Below are 22171 nucleotides of genomic sequence, written 5' to 3'. Positions count from 1 at the left end.
ATTATTTTTATTCTGCAATCTGTATAAGTGATTACAGTACATTTACATATAATGATTTCGATTTTTCATTGTCCTGTCTTTTACAATTAAGCGCAGACTGCCATGACCATTTCATTTACACTTTTATCTAAGAGTTTGTAGAATAAACACACTTTCCTTGTCACATTTTCATCACCATCACATTCTTTTCACAACTTACAGAAACTCCCCATCCTGCCATTAAAAATGATTCTGTGAACACGTAATAATGCCCCCTGAGTGCCTTCCCAAGTAATAATGTTCTCTTCATGTAATAATGCCCCCAGACGGTGCCCCACTGTAATAATTCCCCCAGAATGCCCTTCCCGTAATAATGCTTCTGGAGTGTTCCCTCCAGTTATAATGCATCTGGCTGTCCCTTCCAGTAATAATGCTCCCTGAGTTCCCCTTCAAGTAATAATGCCCCGTTAGTGCCCCCGCCATTAATAATGCTCCTTCAAAAAATAACACTTATATTCTCCTAATCTAATCCCCCTGATATCCACAGCCACTGAGTCCTCTTCATACTTACAGGTGCATCTCACTAAACTAAAATATCATGAAAAAGTTAATTTATTTCAGATCTTCAATACAAAAAGTGAAACTCATATATTATATAGAGTCATTACAGAGTGATCTATTTCAAGTGTTTATTTCTGTTATTGTTGATAATTATGGCTTACAGCCAAGGAAAATGCAAAAGTCATTATCTCAGTAAATTAGAATACTTTATAACAACAGCTTGAAAAATGATTTTAAAATCCGAAATGTTGGCCTACTGAAATGTATGTTCAGTAAATGCACTCAATACTTGTTCGGGGCTCCTTTTGCATCAATTACAGCATCAATGCGGCGTGGCATGGAGGCGATCAGCCTGTGCCACTGCTAAGATGTTATGGAAGCCCAGGTTGCTTTGATAGCAGCCTTCAGCTCGTCTGCATTGTTGGGTCTGGTGTCTCTCATCTTCCTCTTGACAATACCCCATAGATTCTGTATGGGGTTAAGGTCAGGCGAGTTTGCTGGCCAATCAAGCACAGTGATACTGTTGTTTTTAAATCAGGTATTGGTACTTTTGGCAGTGTGGACAGGTGCCAAGTCCTGCTGGAGAATTAAATTTCCATCTCCAAAAAGCTTGTCGGCAGAGAGAAGCATGAAGTGCTCTAAAATTTCCTGGTAGACGGCTGCTCTGACTTTGGTCTTGATAAAACACAGAGGACCTACACCAGCAGATGACATGGCTCCCCAAACCATCACTGATTGTGGAAACTTCACACTAGACCTCAAGCAGCTTGGATTGTGTGCCTCTCCACTCTTCCTCCAGACTCTGGGACCTTGATTTCCAAATGAAAATTGGAACTCTGAGACCTTGCGCAGTGTGTCAATGACTGCCTTCTGGACATCTGTCAAGTCAGCAGTCTTCCCCATGATTGTGGAGCCTACTGAAACAGACTAATGAACCTTTTTAAACACTTAGGAAGCTTTTGCATGTGTTTTTTGTTAATTATTTTAATTTACTGAGGTAATGACTTTCGTGTTTCGTTGGCTGTAAGCCATAATCATCAACATTAACAGAAATAAACACTTGAAATAGATCACTCTGTTTGTAATGACTCTATAATATGAGTTTCACTTTTTGTATTGAAGCGCTGAAATCAATTAACTTTTTGATGATATTCTAATTTAGTAAGATGCACCTGTACATCTTGTAGGTCGCAGGCCAACAGTAACCTGTGGTCTAGAAAACAGAGTGATAGGGCAGGGAGCCTGTGGTTCCATGCTTTACCACATGTTCAAACTGTATAAGCTCCATAGTGATTTCGATGTAGTTCAAGTTGCACTCGCTGGAGAGCCAGAGCACTGAGCAAGACATCTGGGGTCCTAATCCCAGATCTTTGGCATTAGTGATGACCCTAATTTCCATTAATAATGGATTGCTTATTGTTAATTTCCACACAATTTCTGCTAAATCGTGTGGCCATTAACAACAAGCAATCAACTTTTAGTGATGCCGCGAAAAGCTGTTGTGACATTTAGGAAGCAGTAGATGCACCTCAGACCCACACTACACTCAGACTGAGCAGTGTGACCCCTGCTTCAATACAAATATGCACCACATTGTTAAATATTATTAGAATTGGCCACTGTGCACTCTGCCATTGAAAATATAAATGACTTAGCCATTACTGCGAGCCTACAAATTAATTAATTGCTCCCCCCACCAAATAGAATTAGAACTTCCTTAACCACTGTGTGCCCCCCCCCCCAATGAAAATATTAATAGGTTACTCACTGTCACTCCTCCAATTCATTATCCATTGTGCCTCCCTCCCTATCCTAATTAATTACTGATCTCTCTCTCCCCATTAATAACTGTCCTCTCCTCCTATTTCAATACCCACTGTGTTCAGACCGCTCAGTTCATTGCTCATTGTGTTGACACCCATCCTTTGAATATACTATATAATGAAATGACTTGCAGTCAGTAGAGTAATGAAAATAAAGCATCCCCGCGCTGCTGCTTGTTTGTCGACATGGAGTTAACACCTGACACAGCGTGCACATAACATGTTACTAGGCTTATTATTGGTTATGCCAATTAACAAGTTGGTTCATCTTTAGAAATTGTATCTGTATCACACGTATCTGTGTGACTGGTGTCCTTTGCAAGCCCCATATGTGTGCATTTGAAATACTACACAGCCACCCCCTCCATGAATTGGTAGGTTAGTGAGTGGCTGTTGCATCAGTATTTTGCACATGTGCTGCCCCCACCTTTATCATGGGGGTCTGCTGCATCCTGCTAGTACATTGGTAATCTGACCTGCTGTTGGTTAGGCTCGTTTGTTTTCTGTGATGTTTTTTCATCTTTAGAAAGCAGCTTAAGAGTTCTATCACGTCACATTAAAAAAATGAAACAACGTTAAAATAAATTAGGTTTAATTTACTGGAAGTATTTTGAATAAATAAATTCTCTTTCTGCAAGTCTCCAGTGCCTGATGTTTTTGTAATGATATCTTTTGTATCTTTTGCTGGCTCCCCTTCCTCTCCTCGTCCCCTTTCTATCGGGGTTCTGCAGGGCTCAGTCCTAGGCCCCCTCCTCTTCTCTCTATACACTACCCCTATTGGACAAACAATCAGCAGATTTGGGTTCCAGTATCATCTCTATGCTGACGACACCCAATTATACACTTTTTCCTCTGACATCACCCCCACTATAATACAAAATACCAAGGATTGTTTGTCTGCTGTGTCCAGCATCATGTCCTCCCTCTATCTTAAACTGAACCTCTCCAAAACTGAACTTCTTGTGTTTCCCCCCTCTACTAACCTAACTCTACCTAACATCGAAATTACCTTGGAGGGTTCAACCATAACTCCCAAGCAGCACGCCCGCTGCCTTGGGGTCATATTCGACACCAACCTTTCCTTTACTCCCTATATCCGATCACTCACTCGCTCTTGTCACCTGCATCTTAAAAACATCTCCAGAATCCGATCTTTTCTCACTTTTGAAACTGCTAAAACTCTTACTGTTGCTCTTATTCACTCTCGCCTGGACTACTGCAACTCTCTCCTGATCGGTCTCCCTCTTACCAAAATTTCCCCTCTCCAATCTGTCCTGAATGCGGCAGCCAGGGTTGTATTTCTGTCCAGCCGTTTCACCGATGCCTCCACCTTGTGCCAGTCATTACACTGGTTACCCATTCGCTACAAGGTCCAATATAAACTCATTGCTCTCACCCACAAAGCTCTCCACAGTTCTGCACCACCTTATATCTCCTCTCTCATCTCAGTCTATCATCCTACCCGTGCCCTCCGTTCCACAAATGACCTAAGACTAACATCCCCCATAATCCGAACCTCGCACCTCCGTCTCCAAGACTTATCTCGTGCTGCGCCAGTTCTCTGGAATGCTCTACCACAGACTATCCGATTGATGCCTAGCCCTGATGTCTTCAAGCGCGCTTTAAAAACCCATCTCTTTATACAAGCCTACCACCTCAAATACCCAGTAAACTAACTTTCCCCTGTTCCCTCCTAAATACTATTCAGCATCCGCCCCCCACTGTTCATTCTTCTCTATACCCTCCATGCACATAACTGCACCCGGTAATTGAGTACTGCACTTAAACATAGAGGCTGATGACCAGATCATACAGCTTTATATGACAATCCCGACTTATTATAATTGCCTGACCTGATATAACAAGCACTTTCCACCTATTGTGTCCCCCCATTTCCTTGTAGAATGTAAGCTTGCGAGCAGGGACCTCACTCCTGATGTTACTGTTAAAGTGTCTCACCTGTATTGAATTTATTGTTTGTACATGTCCCCGCTTAATTGTAAAGTGCTGTGGAATATGTTGGCGCTATATAAATAAAAATTATTATTATTATTATTAATGACTCGCCCCCTGGGCCGTGGGGCACTCGGAGCCGGGCAATAGGGAGACGATGGGGGTAGTGGTGGCGACCCGGTTCCGTGGCTCAGGGTGGTCAGACCAATGGCAGTCAGCTATGTGCTGTTGGTAATGTCCGACTACGCCACCCGTGGATTGCGGTTATTAGGAACCACCGCTGCAAGGCAGTCCCCTGAGGTTGATGGTATGCGCAGCTGAGATTGTATAACTCCCCACGGGAAGAGTGTAACCCCAGGGCAGTGCAGTGGATGGTGGGGGTGATGGTGCAGGGAGTCCCAGTACCGTTAGTGGGGGAGGAGCGAAAGAGTACACAGACAACGTACTACAGTCCAATGCCTTTTACTCACAGTTCAAATTCTCCGGGTCACTTCTGTACAGGTAGTGACCACCCAAGCCGTGCGGTGTCCACCAGGTGAGGGGCTCGGTCAACCCCCAGGCAGTTCAGGAGCATGGCCCAGGACCCCCTTTTATCCTTTCTCTGGCCTGCCTCACCAGTGACCCACTTTTGTCCAGCTGCCGCGAACTTGTGCGGGTAAACGTGGATCCTGTTCCCCACTGTTCAATATGGTGCCTTCCTAGCAGGTTTAATGAGGTGTCGCACCAATAAATGATCACGACCTCCGGTCTTTGGGTTGTTTCTCCTCCACCAACTTGGGATCCGGTACCCTTAATCTGCCTGACCCTTCACCCTATATTCTCGTGGGTTCTTAGGGTCCCTTCTGCCTTCTTGTTCCTGAGCCCTTCTGTTCTTCTCTCTCTCTTTCCCTGCTGTTCCTTGCCGTTTCTGTTCCTTTCTGTTCTTGTTCCTTTCTGTTCCCGGCCTTTTCTCTAGGCCTGCCTCTGAGCAGAGCTCCCACAGAGCCTCTGCTCCCTGTCCTCTCCTCTCACTGAACTTCACTGAACCGACTTCTTCTACTCCCAGAACTAAGATGGTGCCCACCTTTTATACCCTTCCCTAGTGTGTGAGCTCAGGTGACCAGCAACCAATGAGCTCCTACCTACACTCAGGAACCAACCCCTATCTGCTCCTACATCACTGGGTATTCCTCCCCCCTCCCCACTCCAGCCAGGGACATGGTCTGTCGTGCCTGCATTTCTGTCTAATGGGAGCACAGTTGAACTGTCCCTCAGAAATGGGGTGAGTGTGCTGTATGCAGCTAACTGAGCCCTGGTCCATACTCCATCCTTACCTGGGAGTGGAATACCACACCTCTGGCAGAGATGCAATAACCCTGTAGCGGCCGAGCCCTCGGGGCGCTACAATAACAAATTACGAAGATTCATATACTGTAGCTGCACATTTTGTAATTTATGTGTTTAGTATTTATAACTTATTGCATAAAGAGGCTGTCCAGCACTACGAGAGCCTTTCTAACTATTGATATACCGCATGTGTATCTTACTAATATACTTTGATTACACCTATTGTTCTGTTAATCAATATTAGGCACATGTGACTGCACTATTTGGATCCTTTGACATTTCTGTAATAGACGTCAAAAAGCCTTATTGTCATCTACTGGTTAACCGCACTCAAACGGGACCAAGATGCCTTAGGAATGTTGAAGGGGGGAACAGATTTGAACGTGAGACCCGGTCAGGTGACGTCCAGTGAGAAGTTTTTAAATATATTGGTCGAGCGCGCAAAACCTGAGGTGATTTCGGCACCAAGCTGCAGAGAGAAGGAGACGCACCCTGGATGCACTGAGGAAACCAGCCTGACAGGTCGGAGGCAGAGACCTACGAGGCAGCACAGGCGGACACCGGTGAACAAATGCCGGATTCATCGCAGAGGTCCCCTGAGTACTGCTGAGGAGAGCTGGGATGTGCTTCTGGTACTGAGTGACTTCACAGTACCCGACATTGCCCGTCAACTGACAAGGTCCGGACCACACTATCCAAGGCGCGAGAGACCGCCTCCAACAGCTGAGCAAAGAGGAGATAAGAGAGAATTGCGTCAGAGGAGTCATGCCAGCAGAAACAGAGGAGCTGCATCCCTGAACAGGGCCGACACTTCAAATGATCATCCACGGTATCGGGGGCAGTGGGGTTTAGGATGTCAGGTTGGGAGCGGGACGGGTGAAGTGGAAAAAGCGAAACTAAATTTAATTGACTATACCCTTGGGGGCTGTGATCAGCCACCTTCCCAAGTTCACGGGGGATGGCACGTCACTGTGGGACTGGGTAGAAAGACTGAGAAGTATGTTACGCATGTATCCCCTCAATCCCCTAGCTCAGGCTGAGTTGGCTCTCCTAACCCTTGATGGAGAAGCCCGGCAAACTGTAATGTATCGTCCACCTGGGGACCGTGACAACGTGGACAAAGTGATAAAAATTCTGGAGGACATGCACGGTGATAACACGGATCTGGGGCATTTACGCCAGCGGTTATTTCAGAGGGTTCAAGGGGAAAATGAAACCATAAATCAATACATTAATGCATTACAGGAAGTGACGGTTCATATCATCAAGAAGGCTCGAGATGGGAACCAAGGACTGGGATTATTGGATGAAGTGTTGCGTGACCAACTGATTGCTAGCTTGAAGGACCCCTCCCTAGGCAGATCTTAAAGGAGTGGCTGCATTTGAGGCCCGGTCTGGGTTTCCTGGAGGTTGGGGCTGAAGCTAGAGTTTTAGAGGAGGAAGTTCCTGTTCTCAAAGCCACCATCAGAAATCATGAAGCAACGACTCCTTCTCCACTAGCTTCCCAGCACGCCGTTTTTCGCCAACTGCCCGACTGGGCACGGGAGATACGTCAGGAAATTTGAGATCTTCGAGATGAGCTGAGGATTATTAGGGAGACTCCTGTGGCCCCCTTGCTAATGGACCACTCCACCCCACGTGGACCGAGACAGGAGCGAGAAAGACGTTCCTATCAGGCTCCAACGAGTCATGCACCCAGTCCATCGGTGGAGTGAGGACCAGAGTGTTGGACCTGCGGCGGTAGGGGGCATATCTCTAAAGACTGTCCAAATCGAGAAAAGAGAAAGCGGGGGCAGCCGTTAAACTAAGACGCCCCATGGTTGTGGAGCATACCGTGGGGTTTCAAACTTCAGGGCGTGGAAGAAGGAGCTCTGAAGACATTGTCTCCGAGAGGCCTATTATTTGGGCTGAATTTAACGGACAGCAGATTAGTTGTTTAATGGACACTGGGTCTCAGGTGACTACTATGCCTGAGGCGTATTTTCAAAGTCACTTTCCGGAAGCTGCTTGTTCCTGGAAGGAACCTACTGTCAAGTTGGTTGCGGCTAACCAATTACCTATCCCAGTAGCGGGAGTGGTATGGATGTCGGTTCGGGCATGCAGAAAGAACCTCGGGCGAAGGGCCCTTTGTAACCCTGCATGAATGTGCTTAAAGAGGTCGGACAGTTCCTGGCTGAGGGTTCTGACAGAAATAACTGAACTCACGCCACTTGTGACCCAGCCAGCAAGAGGTTGTTTCAGCACCTCGTGCGAGTCAGTCAAATTAAAAAATTGCCTGCTACCTCCCAGTATCTGGGCAAAGTGTCAATGCCCCCTGAAGCTACAGTGACCCTGCCAGTGGGACAGACTGTACTCACCTTGCCAGTCCTGGCACATGTGTCCATAGAGGGTATGGATATTCAGATTGAACCAATAGAGGGAGAGGAAGCGCCCTCTGGGCTTCTGGTGGCATGCACACTGGCCACCGTGCGACAGGGTAGGGTACCTGTGCGTTGCATTAATCTAAGTGGCGCAAGTTTGCAGTTATTGGCCCGTAAAGAGATGGCGCAAGTTTGCGTAATGCCAGAGGATCTCACCAGAGCTGATGCTATAGAGTTGGCACCCGTAGAAGGGGAACCATGGATCCTGGAGGTGTCCCTCAACAGACAAGAAATGGAAAGAAAACCGTTAACTGGGCGTCACCTCTTAGAGCAAATGGAGGCTAATCTTACTGAGTTCTCTGCTGGGCAAGTTAGACAGATTGAACAGCTTCTACAGCGTTGTCAAGGGGTGTTTGCACAACATGAAGACGATTTCGGCTGCATTCGGGACATTGAACATGAAATACCCACAGGAAATACGGCTCCCATTCGAGAGAAGTATCGCCAGATTCCACCTCAAATGTACCAGGAGGTGAAAGAACTCTTGGATCATATGTTGCGATCCGTCATAGTCAGAGTCCCTGCGCAGCTCCTATGTACTGGAAAGATGGTACCCTGAGATTCTGTGTAGACTATCGGAAGTTGAATGCATGTACAGTACGAGACTCTTATCCATTACCCCGAATTGAAGAGTCTCTATCTGCATTAGGAAGTGCTAAATTCTTCTCTTCTCTCAACCTGGCCAGTGGCTACTGGCAGGTCCCAGTGGCTGAGAAGGATCATCCAAAAACTGCCTTTGTCCTTCCTATGGGTTTGTTTGAGTTCAACCGGATGCCGTTTGGACTGACAAATGCACCAGGGACTTTCCAAAGATTTATGGAGAGATGCTTGGGGGACCTCAACTTTGAGGCTACTTTAATATATCTAGACAATATAATCATCTATTCCGCCACGTTTGAAGATCATCTCCGCCGACTGGAACAAGTGTTGGAACGACTTCAGAGGCATGGATTGAAAATCAAGTTCCGCAAGTGTCATCTCTTCAAGCGAGAGATTGAATATTTGGAGCACACTGTGTCTGGTGAGGGAGTGTACCCCACCGAGGAGAAAGTAGTGGCTATGCAGAAGTGGCCCACACCAGTCAACGTAAGGGAGCTGAGGGCATTTCTAGGACTCTCTGGATACTATCGCAGATTCATAAAAGACTTTGCTAAGATTGCAGTCCCACTTAATGAATTGCTGAGAGGAACAGCTAAGGGAGCCAAGCTACAGCCTATTCAGTGGGGTCCACAACAGGAAGAAGCATTTCAAGCATTGAAAATGGCGCTAACTAATGCTCCAATTCTGGCCTAAGCTGATTTTTCACAGCCTTTTGTGTTGTACACTGACAGAAGGACTGGGAGCAGTGTTGGCTCAAGTGCAGGAATCAAAAGAGCGGGTGATTGCGTATGCCAGTCGGTCGCTCAGGGATACTGAGAAGAATCCAGACAACTACAGTTCGTTCAAGTTGGAGTTACTGGCACTGGTGTGGCCATGACCGAGAAGTTTACAGAGTACTTGTCAGGTTCAGAAGTACAAGTGTGGACGGACAATAACTCTTTGGCTCATTTGGAGAATGCAAAGCTGGGCACATTGGAGCAACAGTGGGTCACAAGGATGTCCAAATATCAGTACAAAATCACTTATCGGTCCAAGGCACTGAACACTCATGCAGATGCCCTGTCCCTGGTCACTCAGATGAGGCCGAAGAGAGATATAGATGAAGAACTGGAAGGTGATGAGATTCCGGATTTTCGTCAATTCGCTGCAGCTGTAATCGATGCTCGGGAGTCCAAAGAAAAAGCAAGGCCCACTCAAATCCTGGGCCACTCAAGAGACGAGTGGATACAGTTGCAACAGTCCGACCCAGAGTTGGCAAAGCTTAGGGAATGGGTCGCTCTAGGTCAAAGACCCGACCAGGAGGCCAGAGCTGCTTCACTCCCAACTACCTTACAAATCTTAGGCCAGTTGGAAAGGCTCTTCCTGAAAGATGGCTTGCTATGCCGAAAAGTCCAGCTACCTCGAGAGTTTGACGTGACCTGGCAGGTATTAGTCCCAGGAGCATTAGTAGCACAGTTAGCCCAGGAGGCTCATGGAAAGGGTGCCCACTTCGGCATGGAGAAGACCGTTCGGTGGTTACAACGACTGGTTTATTGGCCCCAACTGTGGCAAGAAATAGAAGAAGTTTGCCGAAAGTGTCACCTGTGTGAGTTGAGTAAGCCCCCTGAACAAACAGCTCCCATGCAGACCATCCAAACTTCTGCACCATTAGAGGTTCTGATGATCGATTACCTTACGATCGGAACTTCACACAAAGGCTATGGACACTGCTTGGTAATGACCGATCACTTCACCAAGTTTGCAGTGGTGACACCTACCCGGGATAACACAGCAGAAACCGCAGCCAAGGCCATTTGTCAAGATTTCATTCAGATTTATGGGTGCCCGAAGCGGATACATTCTGACCAAGGGGCCTGCTTCCAGGAGCGAGTCATGGATGAGCTATACCATATCTATGGGATCGACAAATCTCGAACAACGCCCTATCACCCCCAATGAAATGGGGCATGTGAGCGCTTCAACCGAACCTTGTTGCAGATGTTACGGACGTTGGAAGAAGACAAGAAAATGAAATGGCCCAAGTTCGTGTCTGAGTTGGTGTGGGTGTATAATAATCACGTTCATGTGACTACTGGCTGCACACCTTATATGCTGCTGTTTGGAAGGAATGGACGAGAGATTACTGAACTGGAGCTAGACTCAGAAGATCCCGGTGGGTACAACAGTCCGAGTACCTGGATTCGAGAACACAGATGGCGGCTTCATACAGTGAGAAAGCTGGTAGAGCAGAAGTTTCAGGAAGTAGAGCATACAGGGCAGCCCTCGATTTCGGTGGGCTCACTCCAACCAGGAGATCGTGTGTTAGTGAGGGCCAAACCGGTTGGAAGTAAGCCAGACCATCATTGGGAGGCGGTACCATATCGAGTGGTGAAGCACATCCACCGCAACATCTAGGGTGTTGCACCGTAATATTCTATGGCCCTGTTCGTCCGAAGCAGAGGACTGTAACAGAGTTGAGCCTGTGGAAAAATTAACTGAAGTGCCACACATAGTGACTCTGGAAGACGAAGAAGGATGGGCTACAATGCAATTGAGCCCTTCAGTCCCGAGTGGGATACAAAATGGATCAGGAGGCGATTTATAATCTCCACTGGTTGATTTATCAGATACCCGGAATCACCTTCGCGGGAGGAACCCCACAGAACTGAATGGGCTAATGCCGGAATCCCTCCTAACTGGTATGCTCAAGAGGAATTTATCTGGTCTCAACTTCAACAGAAACAGAGGAGGGTGCTCAACTCTTGTCTGAACTTACGCTGCGTCGAAGGAGGCATCAATCTCGCAAAGAATCCACTCGCCCAAGGACAGGCAAGCAAAAAGGAGGGAGGAATGTAATAGAAGTCAAAAAGCCTTACTGTCATCTGCTGGTTGACCGCAATCAAACGGAACCAAGATGCCTTAGGAATGTTGAAGGGGGTACAGATTTGAACGTGAGACCTGGTCATGTGACGTCCAGTGAGGAGTTTTTAAATATAACGGTCGAGCGTGCAAAACATGAGGTGATTTCGGCGCCAAGCTGCAGAGAGAAGGAGACTCACGCTGGATGCGCTGAGGAAACCAGCCTGACAGGTGGGAGGCAGAGACCTACGAGGCAGCACAGGCTGACGCCGGTGAACAAATGCCCCCCGATTACCGCGACAGCTGAGGAGAGCCGGGATCTGCTTGAGGTACTCAGTGACTTCACAGTACCCGACATTGCCCATCAACCAACAAGGTCCGGACCCCGCTATCCAAGGCGCGAAAGACCGCCTCCAACAGTCGAGCAAAGAGGAGATAGGAGAAAATTGCGTCACAGGAGTCACGCCAGCAGAAACAGAGGAGTTGCATCACTGAACAGGGCCGACACTTCAAATGATCATCCACGGTATCGGGGGCAGTGGGGTTTAGGATGTCAGGTTGGGAGGGGGACGGGCGAAGTGGAAGAAGCCAAACTAGATTTAATTGACTTTCTTATAAAAAGAATTGCTGCCTTGCGGGAATAACCGGTGACCACCGCTAGGGCTATTCACAGAATTAAAGAACTGCTGTGGTGACTCCCATGCCGCATCACATTATTTTGGGACATTGTTCATGCTATTGTAAATCACCTGTTCATTCTTGTTATTAACCACTTGTTTAAAGCCTGGTTATATGTGTGTATGTATATATATATATATATATATATATATATATATATATATATATATATACAGTTATATGAAAAAGTTTGGGCACCCCTATTAATCTTAAGCTTAATGTTTTATAAAAATTGGTGTTTTTGCAACAGCTATTTCAGTTTGATATATGTAATAACTGCTGGACACAGTAATGTTTCTGCCTTGAATTTAGGTTTATTGTACTAACAGAAAATGTGCAATCTGCATTCAAACAAAATTTGACAGGTGCATAAGTATGGGCACCCTTATCATTTTCTTTTTTTAAATACTCCTACCTACTTTTTACTGACTTACTAAAGCACTTTTTTTGTTTTGTAACCTCATTGAGCTTTGAACTTCATAGCCAGGTGTATGCAATCATGAGAAAAGCTACTTAAAGTGGCCACTTGCAAGTTGTTCTCCTGTTTGAATCTCCTCTGAAAAGTGGCATCATGAGCTCCTCAAAACAACTGTCAAATGATCTGAAAACAAAGATTATTCAACATAGTTGTTCAGGGGAAGGATACAAAAAGCTGTCTCAGCGATTTAACCTGTCAGTTTCCACTGTGAGGAACATAGTAAGGAAATGGAAGAACACAGGGACAGTTCTTGTTAAGGCCAGAAGTGGCAGGCCAATAAAAACATCAGAAAGGCAGAGAAGAAGAATGGTGAGATCAGTCAAGGACAATCCTCAGACCACCTCCAGAGAGCTGCAGCATCAACTTGCTGCAGATAGTGTCACTGTGCATCGGTCAACTATACAATGCACTTTGCACAAGGAGAAGCTGTATGGGAGAGTGATGCGAAAGAAGCCGTTTCTGCAAGCACGCCACAACAGAGTCGGCTGAGGTATGCAAAAGCACATTTGGAGAAGCCAATTTCTTTTTGGAAGAAGGTCCTGTGGACTGATGAAACCAAGATTGAGTTGTTTGGTCATACAAAAAGGCGTTATGCATGGCGGCAAAAAAACACAGCATTCCAAGAAAAACACTTGCTACCCAGAGTAAAATTTGGTGGAGGTTCCATCATGCTTTGGGGCTGTGTGGCCAATGCCGGCACCGGGAATCTTGTTAAAGTTGAGGGACGCATGGATTTCACTCAGTATCAGCAGATTCTTGACAATAATGTTCAAGAATCAGTGACAAAGTTGAAGTTACGCAGGGGATGGATCTTTCAGCAAGACAATGATCCAAAACACCGCTCCAAATCTACTCAGGCATTCATGCAGAGGAACAATTACAATGTTCTGGAATGGCCATCCCAGTCCCCAGACCTGAATATCATTGAACATCTGTGGGATCATTTGAAGAGGGCTGTCCATGCTCGGCGACCATCAAACTTAACTGAACTGGAATTGTTTTGTAAAGAGGAATGGTCAAAAATACCTTCATCCAGGATCCAGGAACTCATTAAAAGCTACAGGTAGCGACTAGTGGCTGTTATTTTTGCAAAAGGAGGATCTACTAAATATTAATGTCACTTTTCTGGTGAGGTGCCCATACTTATGCACCTGTCAAATTTTATTTGAATGCAAATTGCACATTTTCTGTTAGTACAATAAACCTCATTTCAAGGCAGAAACATTACTGTGTCCAACAGTTATTACATATATCAAACTGAAATAGCTGTTGCAAAAACACCAATTTTTATAAAACATTAAGCTTAAGATTAATAGGGGTGCCCAAACTTTTTCATATAACTGTATATAGTACAGACCAAAAGTTTGGACACACCTTCTCATTTAAAGATTTTTCTGTATTTTCATGACTATGAAAATTGTACATTCACATTGAAGGCATCAAAACTATGAATTAACACATGTGGAATTATATACTTAACAAAATATGTCTTATATTCTAGGTTCTTCAAAGTAGCCTCCTTTTGCTTTGATGACTGCTTTGCACACTCTTGGCATTCTCTTGATGAGCTTCAAGAGGTAGTCACCAGAAATGGTCTTCCAACAATCTTGGAGTTCCCAGAGATGCTTAGCACTTGTTGGCCCTTTTGCCTTCACTCTGCGGTCCAGCTCACCCCAAACCATCTCGATTAGGTTCAGGTCTGGTGACTGTGCAGGCCAGGTCATCTGGCGAAGCAGCCCATCACTCTGCTTCTTGGTCAAATAGCCCTTACACAGCCTGGAAGTGTGTTTGGGGTCATGGTCCTGTTGAAAAATAAATGATGGTCCAACTAAACGCAAAACGGATGGAATAGCATGCCGCTGCAAGATGCTGTGGTAGCCATGCTGGTTCAGTATGCCTTCAATTTTGAATAAATCCCCAACAGTGTCACCAGCAAAGCACCCCCACACCATCACACCTCCTCCTCCATGCTTCACGGTGGGAACCAGGCACGTAGAGTCCATCCGTTCACCTTTTCTGCGTCGCACAAAGACACGGTGGTTGGAACCAAATATCTCAAATTTGGAATCATCAGACCAAAGCACAGATTTCTACTGGTCTAATGTCCATTCCTTGTGTTCTTTAGCCCAAAAAAGTCTCTTATGCTTGTTGCCTGTCCTTAGCAGTGGTTTCCTAGCAGCTATTTTACCATGAAGGCCTGCTGCACAAAGTCTCCTCTTAACAGTTGTTGAAGAGATGTGTCTGCTGCTAGAACTCTGTGTGGCATTGACCTGGTCTCTAATCTGAGCTGCTGTTAACCTGCGATTTCTGAGGCTTGTGACTCGGATAAACTTATCCTCAGAAGCAGAGGTGACTCTTGGTCTTCCTTTCCTGGGGCGGTCCTCATGTGAGCCAGTTTCATTGTAGCGCTTGATGGTTTTTTGCAACTGCACTTCGGGACACTTTCAAAGTTTGCCCAATTTTTCAGACTGACTGACCTTCATTTCTTAAAGTAATGATGGCCACTCGTTTTTCTTTACTTAGCGGCTTTTTTCTTGCCATAATACAAATTCTAACAATCTATTCAGTAGGACTATCAGCTGTGTATCCACCAGACTTCTGCACAACACAACTGATGGTCCCAACCCCATTTATAAGGCCAATAATGTCACTTATTAAACCTGACAGGGCACACCTGTGAAGTGAAAACATTTAGCTTCTGGTAGATGTCTTCCATTCAGTCCTTGGTTCCTGAAGAAGATGGACCGTATCCCACCGCTGCCACCAGTGTGACGGGAGCTAGTTACCCCATCCGCAGATGTCCAATCTTCTTCTGCAGGCCCCTGACATGGAAAGGCTTCTCTTACACTGGGATATATAAAATATGACTATCGCACAGTGTCTCCAAGATGTACTTAACTTTTATTCTCACAAGCAGGTTTTATAGAGAATCACACAGGCTATTTTAGCACCCATTGTTCTCACCAAATAATAACCACAGGTCTGTATCACCGCTCCTCTTCTCTCCTGCACTCAGGCACACAGCACTGACTGCTGACTCCAATTACCTCACAGGACACAGGCTGGAGGCCACACGCTCTGCATAATCACTGCTCCTGTGAAATTCATAGGAAGGGGAGCCTGAGGGGGCGTAGCCCGAAGCTACAGGGAGCTTGGTGGCTACTTTTCACTGCCGTGCGTGCGGGACAAGTAGACAGCGGGGCAGAGTCTCAAAATTGGGACTGTCCCTCTGTATAAGGAATGGTTGGGAGCTATGCAGTAACTGTTCACCTTGGACCCCTGGGGATCCAAGGAATCGTTTACCAGAGGTATACTTAGCAGCAGGAAGGCTACACAACTTCACAGCAGAGAATCTGGACCCTCACCATACAGTCTGACCAAAACCCTGTATGTGAATTGTATAGAAGCTTCTGGAAATGTTTGCAAAGACTCCAGTAAAAGATATAAACTGCGTATTACCCTGTCCAAAGCTGATTATTTTCTGTTGCGCCATTCCTGCTCCAACTCCCGTGGGAGCCAGCCCTGGTTGGTAAGGGTTAATCATCTGGCACTGCTCATCACCACCTAACTCCCAGGGATCTTCATCAGTGCCCGGCCATACCAGGCTGAACATCCCAACTGGCGTCACGAACCTTTTTATTATTTTATGATTAACTCCCACAATTGACAAAGACTGGAGCGCGCCCCCAGTCGGACCATACCGGCACTCGGTCCGCCGTGCACCAGTACCGTGGCCGCAGCGGCCCGGCCGGTGCGGCACACCCCCATACACATTACGGTGTTGACCGAACCCGTTGTTATCGTCGGTTGCAGTCACCATTTGTCTAAAGAATATGGGAGTCTTAAAGGGAACCTGACAGCTGATACAAGTTGTCCAATCCAGGGGCAGCATGTATCTGATACTAGCTGTGTGATTTCAGCCATATATGTTTGACTCTGAAATGCTGCGACATTTCAGAAACTGACATTTCAGAAACTGACGAGGGGCAGTACCCAGAAACACAGTGTCTGCAAATTGAGTTTCTGGTTCTGGCTTATATCCTAAGTCATGTGATAAGGCTCGTTAAAGGGTCACTATTGACTTTTAGGATTACTACTTCCTGTAGGTGGCACTAGAGTTCTGGTCCTCTTCCTCTCTGAAGAGACAATTTGCATATTACCCAGAGGAGCATTGCAGCTTTAAGGGTATGTGCACACGATGCAGAAATGAAGCAGAAAATTTCTGCATCATTTCTGCATCTCCCTGGCAGAAAAAACGCATGCAGATTGTGCATGTGTTTTTCCTGCAGAATACATGCGGATCCACATGCAGATTGACATGCGTTTCCGCATGCAGATTGACAAGCGCTTTCCAGGCGATTTTAGCATCACCTGGAAAGTGCTTGACAACTAGGTCACACTATATAAATCCATGCAAACAGCATGGATTTATATAGTGTGACCCGAGAGAGTGTATATACTTACCTCCGATGGCCCGCGCTGTCCTGCTTTACAAAGTTCCCGGCTGCCGGCAACTTTGAATTGAAAGACCTGCCGACGTCAGCGTCACGTGACCCGTCACATGACTCTGACGTCACCGCAGGTCCTACAACTCACTGCAAGTGCCGGGAACCAAGCGGGAGCGCTGCGCGGGCCGACAGAAGGTAAGAATACATTTATTTTTTATTTTATTCTTTTTTTACAGCTTTTTTAATGGTACCTGGGTGTGGATGAGACTCTCCTCTCCTCCACACCCGGGTACCATCCGCATATTAGAACGCGCCAATAACGCAAGTACAAATGCTGTCTTGCGGAATTGGCGCGTTCTAATGCAAGTCAATGGCGGCGAAATCGCCGCGTTTCCGCAAAATTAATTGACATGCTGCGGATTTTTGACCGCAGCGTTAACGCTGCGGAAAAATCCGCATCATGGGCACAGCACATGCGGATTTCCATTGGGGAACATTGCTTCCCTTCTACCATGCGTTTTTCATGCGTTTCCGCGGCGTTTACGCAACTGCAAAAACGCCGCGGAAACGCATGAAATACGCATCGTGTGAACTCAGCCTAAAAGTCTCCTCACCCTCACATGCTTAACATGTCGCTCTCCACAAGGAGAAATGTTACCCCTTAGATACTGGTCTGACGCCTCTCACCCAGCCAAACCAGAACTCACACTTTGCACTGACGAGGGACAGTACCCCGAAACACAGTGTGTGCAAACTGAGTTTCTGGTTCTGGCTTATATCCTAAGTCATGTGATAAAGCTCGTTAAAGGGTCACTATTGACTTTTAGGATTGATACTTCCTATAGGTGGCACTAAAGTTTTGGCCCTCTTCCTCTCTGAAGAGACAATTTGCATATTTCATAAAAACACATACTTTAATATCCAGCCAGTGACCAAACAGTAAGGGAGACCAGTGGGTCCCCTGCTCTCCCAGCCTTCTCCCCTGGGCTGACAAGTCTCCCTGTCAGTCCAGGAAAACAGGCGGTGAGAGACCGCAGGGACCCATCTTTCTGGCTAGTCTCTTGTACGGCTCAGTTCCCAAGCAGCTATTAAAGTATGTTTTTCTCTGAAACACCGAAGCATTTCAGAGCCAAACATATATGGCTGAAAACACAAAGCCAGTGCCTAATACATCCTGCTAGCGGATCAGGCAACATTTAGCAGCTGTCATGATCCTTTTAAAACCACACAAATGTCTGAACTTGACGCGCCCCAGGGCCGTGGGGTACTCGACAGCCGGGCCTATGGATGCCGGTCTGGGGAATATCACGGTGGCTGGCCCGGTCCGTGACCCAGGGCAGTCAGTGCAAAAGGGGGGATATTTTTATATGGGGTTTTTGGGATTGTTGGTGACGCCACCTGTGGAATGCGGCAAAAGGGAGTGCCGCCGCTGCGGAGCAGTCCTCTGGAGCTGGTGTTACGGCAGCAGGGATGGTGTGGCTCTCCACAGGTAGAGCTTGCTCCAGGGCAGTGTAAGGCGGTGAAGTTTGCGCTGGGCATTGTAGTGCAGGGAGGGAGAGATGGCACAGATAAAGAATGGACGGAGGCAGTGCGGTGCAGTCATCCGAGTTTTTACTCACAGTTCTTATGACAGTTCCACTGGTGCACTGTACAGTTGTCAGCCTCCCACGTCGCGCTGCGTTCACCAGGCAGGGGTTCAGCACTTCCTCAGGTATATTAGGAGTACCTGACAGAACCCCACTTTCTTGTGTTCCTAGCTAGACCGTCTTCACGCTGGGTCTTTCTCCCTCCTGCCCTGCGCTTCCCACTCTCAATCCCGCTCAGGTGCTCTGAAGTCCCTCCTGTCCGTCGGAGTTCACAGACATGCTTGACCCTCACGGGGATTAGAATGAGGCTTCGGCAACTGACTATATAAGCCAGAAGCCTCCGATTTTCCCAGCCGAGACCTGGAGTAACACGGTCTGTCCCCTTCTTGCGGCCTACGATCCCTCTGTCTTCTGACAGATGCGGTGCGTACGGGTGCCGTCCTGCACTCGCCGTACCCCCTAGGATCCCTTCTTAGAATGGAGCTTACTCCTCTGCTCCCCACCTGGGCCTCTAGGACTAAGCCCTACTTGTGGAGCAGAGCTCCCAAAGAGCCTCTGCTTCCTGACTGTCCTTCTGAACTGTTCTTCTGAACTCAACTCCATCTCTACTAAAATGGCTTCCCATTATATACCTACTACCATGGTGCTCCTCTAAACTTCTTCCTCCATCTACACCCACTACTGGTTCCCCCTACCTTTGGTTCCCCCCACTCCAGCCAGGGTCAGGGCTCAGCAGGAAACACATTGCATCTTGCCCTTCCAGCCGGTCTGGAGTAGTGTAGTGTTGGATGCAGGTGTTGGGGTTCCGGGCAGCACTCCCTCCATACCTAAGAGAAGGAGACACCACACCTTTTGGTGAGGTGCAGTACCTCTGTGGCGACTGAACCCTCAGGGGCGCCACACTCTCCTTCTGCCCAACTGAGCATGCAGCTTTCTTAATGCATTCTCAGTTGGAGAAAAGGTCCAACTTACGGAGCAAACATTTTTGCGGTCATTGCTTTCAAATGCAACAGAAATGCATCTGGCATCCCAATGTGACATCAGTGGGAAGGCCAAAAGATCCGAATAGTGCTGTCATATGATATCTGGATGATTAGTCAAACTGAACACTAGGGGTAATCAAAGTACATTAATAAAATGCATGTAATGTAAGGAGAAAATAGGGCACTCACCACTGCAAGTTAAAATAAGCTTTATTTGCGATTCCAAACATAGATTATGGAGAAAATGTGGCTGACAGGCGTTTCGCATGTAAGTCACGCTTTATCTGAGCCACGCTCAAAGGAAGCTTGACTTACACGCAAAACGCCTGTCAGCCACATTGTCTCCACAATCTCTGTTTGGAACTGCAAATAAAGCTTATTTTAACGTGCAGTGGTGAGTGCCCCGTTTTCTGCTTACATTATTATTTGGACTATTTCCTGGGGAGCACCATCGAGACGGCTAATCAGCTGCTGAATCTAGAGATTTTCATCATTGCTGTTTCAACGCACTCAATGTGAATGAAAGCAGTGCCAGATGCCTGTTTAATAGAATGCATGCGATGGCTAGAATAATGGTTAGAAAGGATCTTCATCAAGCTGCACGACCCCTTACAACTTGCTATATTACTGGGCTTTTTTTTTATAATATGCATTTGCTATTGTTTAATGTTTATATACATTTGTAACCTAGACATTTTTCTCAAGAACAATAATTTTATTCTAAAGTTGTTATTTTTCACAGTTTTTTTTAAACCTGTCATAAATTTGATACAGTTGCATCCATCCAACTGTGTGTATATGTGTATAATTAATCTAACTTGATTTCAGGGAGGTGGTGCAAACATGCACAGTTGGTGTGGCCTCAGGACATATGCAAAATGCAAGTTACATTATCAAAGGTGTTAAATCACATTGATTAAATCATTGATTCATCTAGGTAAAAAAATCTGAAAATCTGCTTTGCAAGTAAAATGTTAACCTTTATTATTAATAAAACTATAAATCATATTGTAATAAAAGCTGGTGTCATGGTAGACAGCAACAGAAAATTTTTTAATGCAAAATGTTAAAGTGCATAACTCTACGTTTTGGTGGGAAAAAGTACAATAGATTTTTCAGAATGTTACAGTATGTAAAAAGTCCTTCCCGGAAAGGAGGAAAGCCATATTCCGAGTGACACCTCAGTAACTGCAGTGTAGCTCCTGACTTTGATATTAGCTAACCAGAAGTACCCATCTGTAGATAGATTTGGTTCAGTGTGTTGGACCTCATCAGCACACAGTTGGGTTCTGGTTGTGAGATGCCTCATTAACAGACCTATTAAAACAGTGCTTCTCATTATGGAAACACAGCAAAAGGTAAAGAAAATTTCCATGTGAAAAGTAGACAAATAAAGCGGAGTTCAAACAAGCATGAAAATCATCCTGAAAAAAGGAGGACTTTTCACTCATGGTGTTATGTGTGTGCTAAAATCACATGTGTATGTGGTATGTATTTCTTATTTTTAACATCTGTATACAAACCATTTTTTATGTTCCCAATAAAATTCAGTTTCTTGCACACTGTTTTAAATGGATTCATTAAAAATGGATGCCATAATTATTGTAAGGTCATCATCTTTTGTGCACCATCCCCAGCTAGGACTTGACTTGTTTATGTTGTGATTTTTCTTTTCTATGTGGGAAAAAAATGGACATCTAAATTGTGCCATTGGCCTAAACTGATCTGCGCTGATTGAAAACATGTGTCTAATCGCTTGCTCTCACTTGCGATTAAATAGGACGAATGCAATCCGATAAAAAATCGGATTGCATTCGTACCAATTTAATCCAATGATGGTGTGCTCAGTGGCGTTTTTTTCCCAGCTCCGATCGGATTGCGATCAGGCTGAAAAAAAATCGCAGCACGCTGCGATTGCATGCTGGATTCGGATCGCACGCACCGATATAAAACTATGTGAAACATCGCACTGCACCCGGATATCACACAAGTGCAGTGCGCTTCCTGCCGACGCCAGCAACAGAGGAGATGGAGAAATTACTTTCTCCGTCCCCTCCGCAGCTGTGCTGCGATCCTCGCTGTGCGAGAGGATCGGCTCACAGCCCCCTGACACTCGGCTCCAACTCGCAGCAGAACGGGAGCCGAGTGTCATTAGCATGTCGCATCAGATGCCATACGCTAGTGGGACCCTGGCCTAGCTCAGACTAGATCTTCTTATGACTGGAAACAAGCATGCAGTTTTTGATGCAGCTTGTGGTACAATTTTTTGATGCAAATTTAAAACCTTAACCCCTAAGCCTGTTTTCACCTTTCTGACCAGGCCAAATTTAACAATTATAACCAGTGTCATTTTATGTGGTAATAACTCTGCAATGCTTCAACGGATCTCAGTGATTCTGAGAATGTTTTCTCATGATATATTGTACTTCATGATAGTGGTAAAATTTGTTCAATATGACTTGCGCTTTTTGTGAAAATATCAGAAATTTGGCAAAAAT

Source organism: Phyllobates terribilis, unplaced genomic scaffold (assembly GCF_046119375.1).
Source record: "Phyllobates terribilis strain yellow unplaced genomic scaffold, ASM4611937v1 Scaffold_3__8_contigs__length_932513732, whole genome shotgun sequence".
Taxonomy (NCBI): domain Eukaryota; kingdom Metazoa; phylum Chordata; class Amphibia; order Anura; family Dendrobatidae; genus Phyllobates; species Phyllobates terribilis.
Note: the sequence above shows the minus strand (reverse complement) of the source record.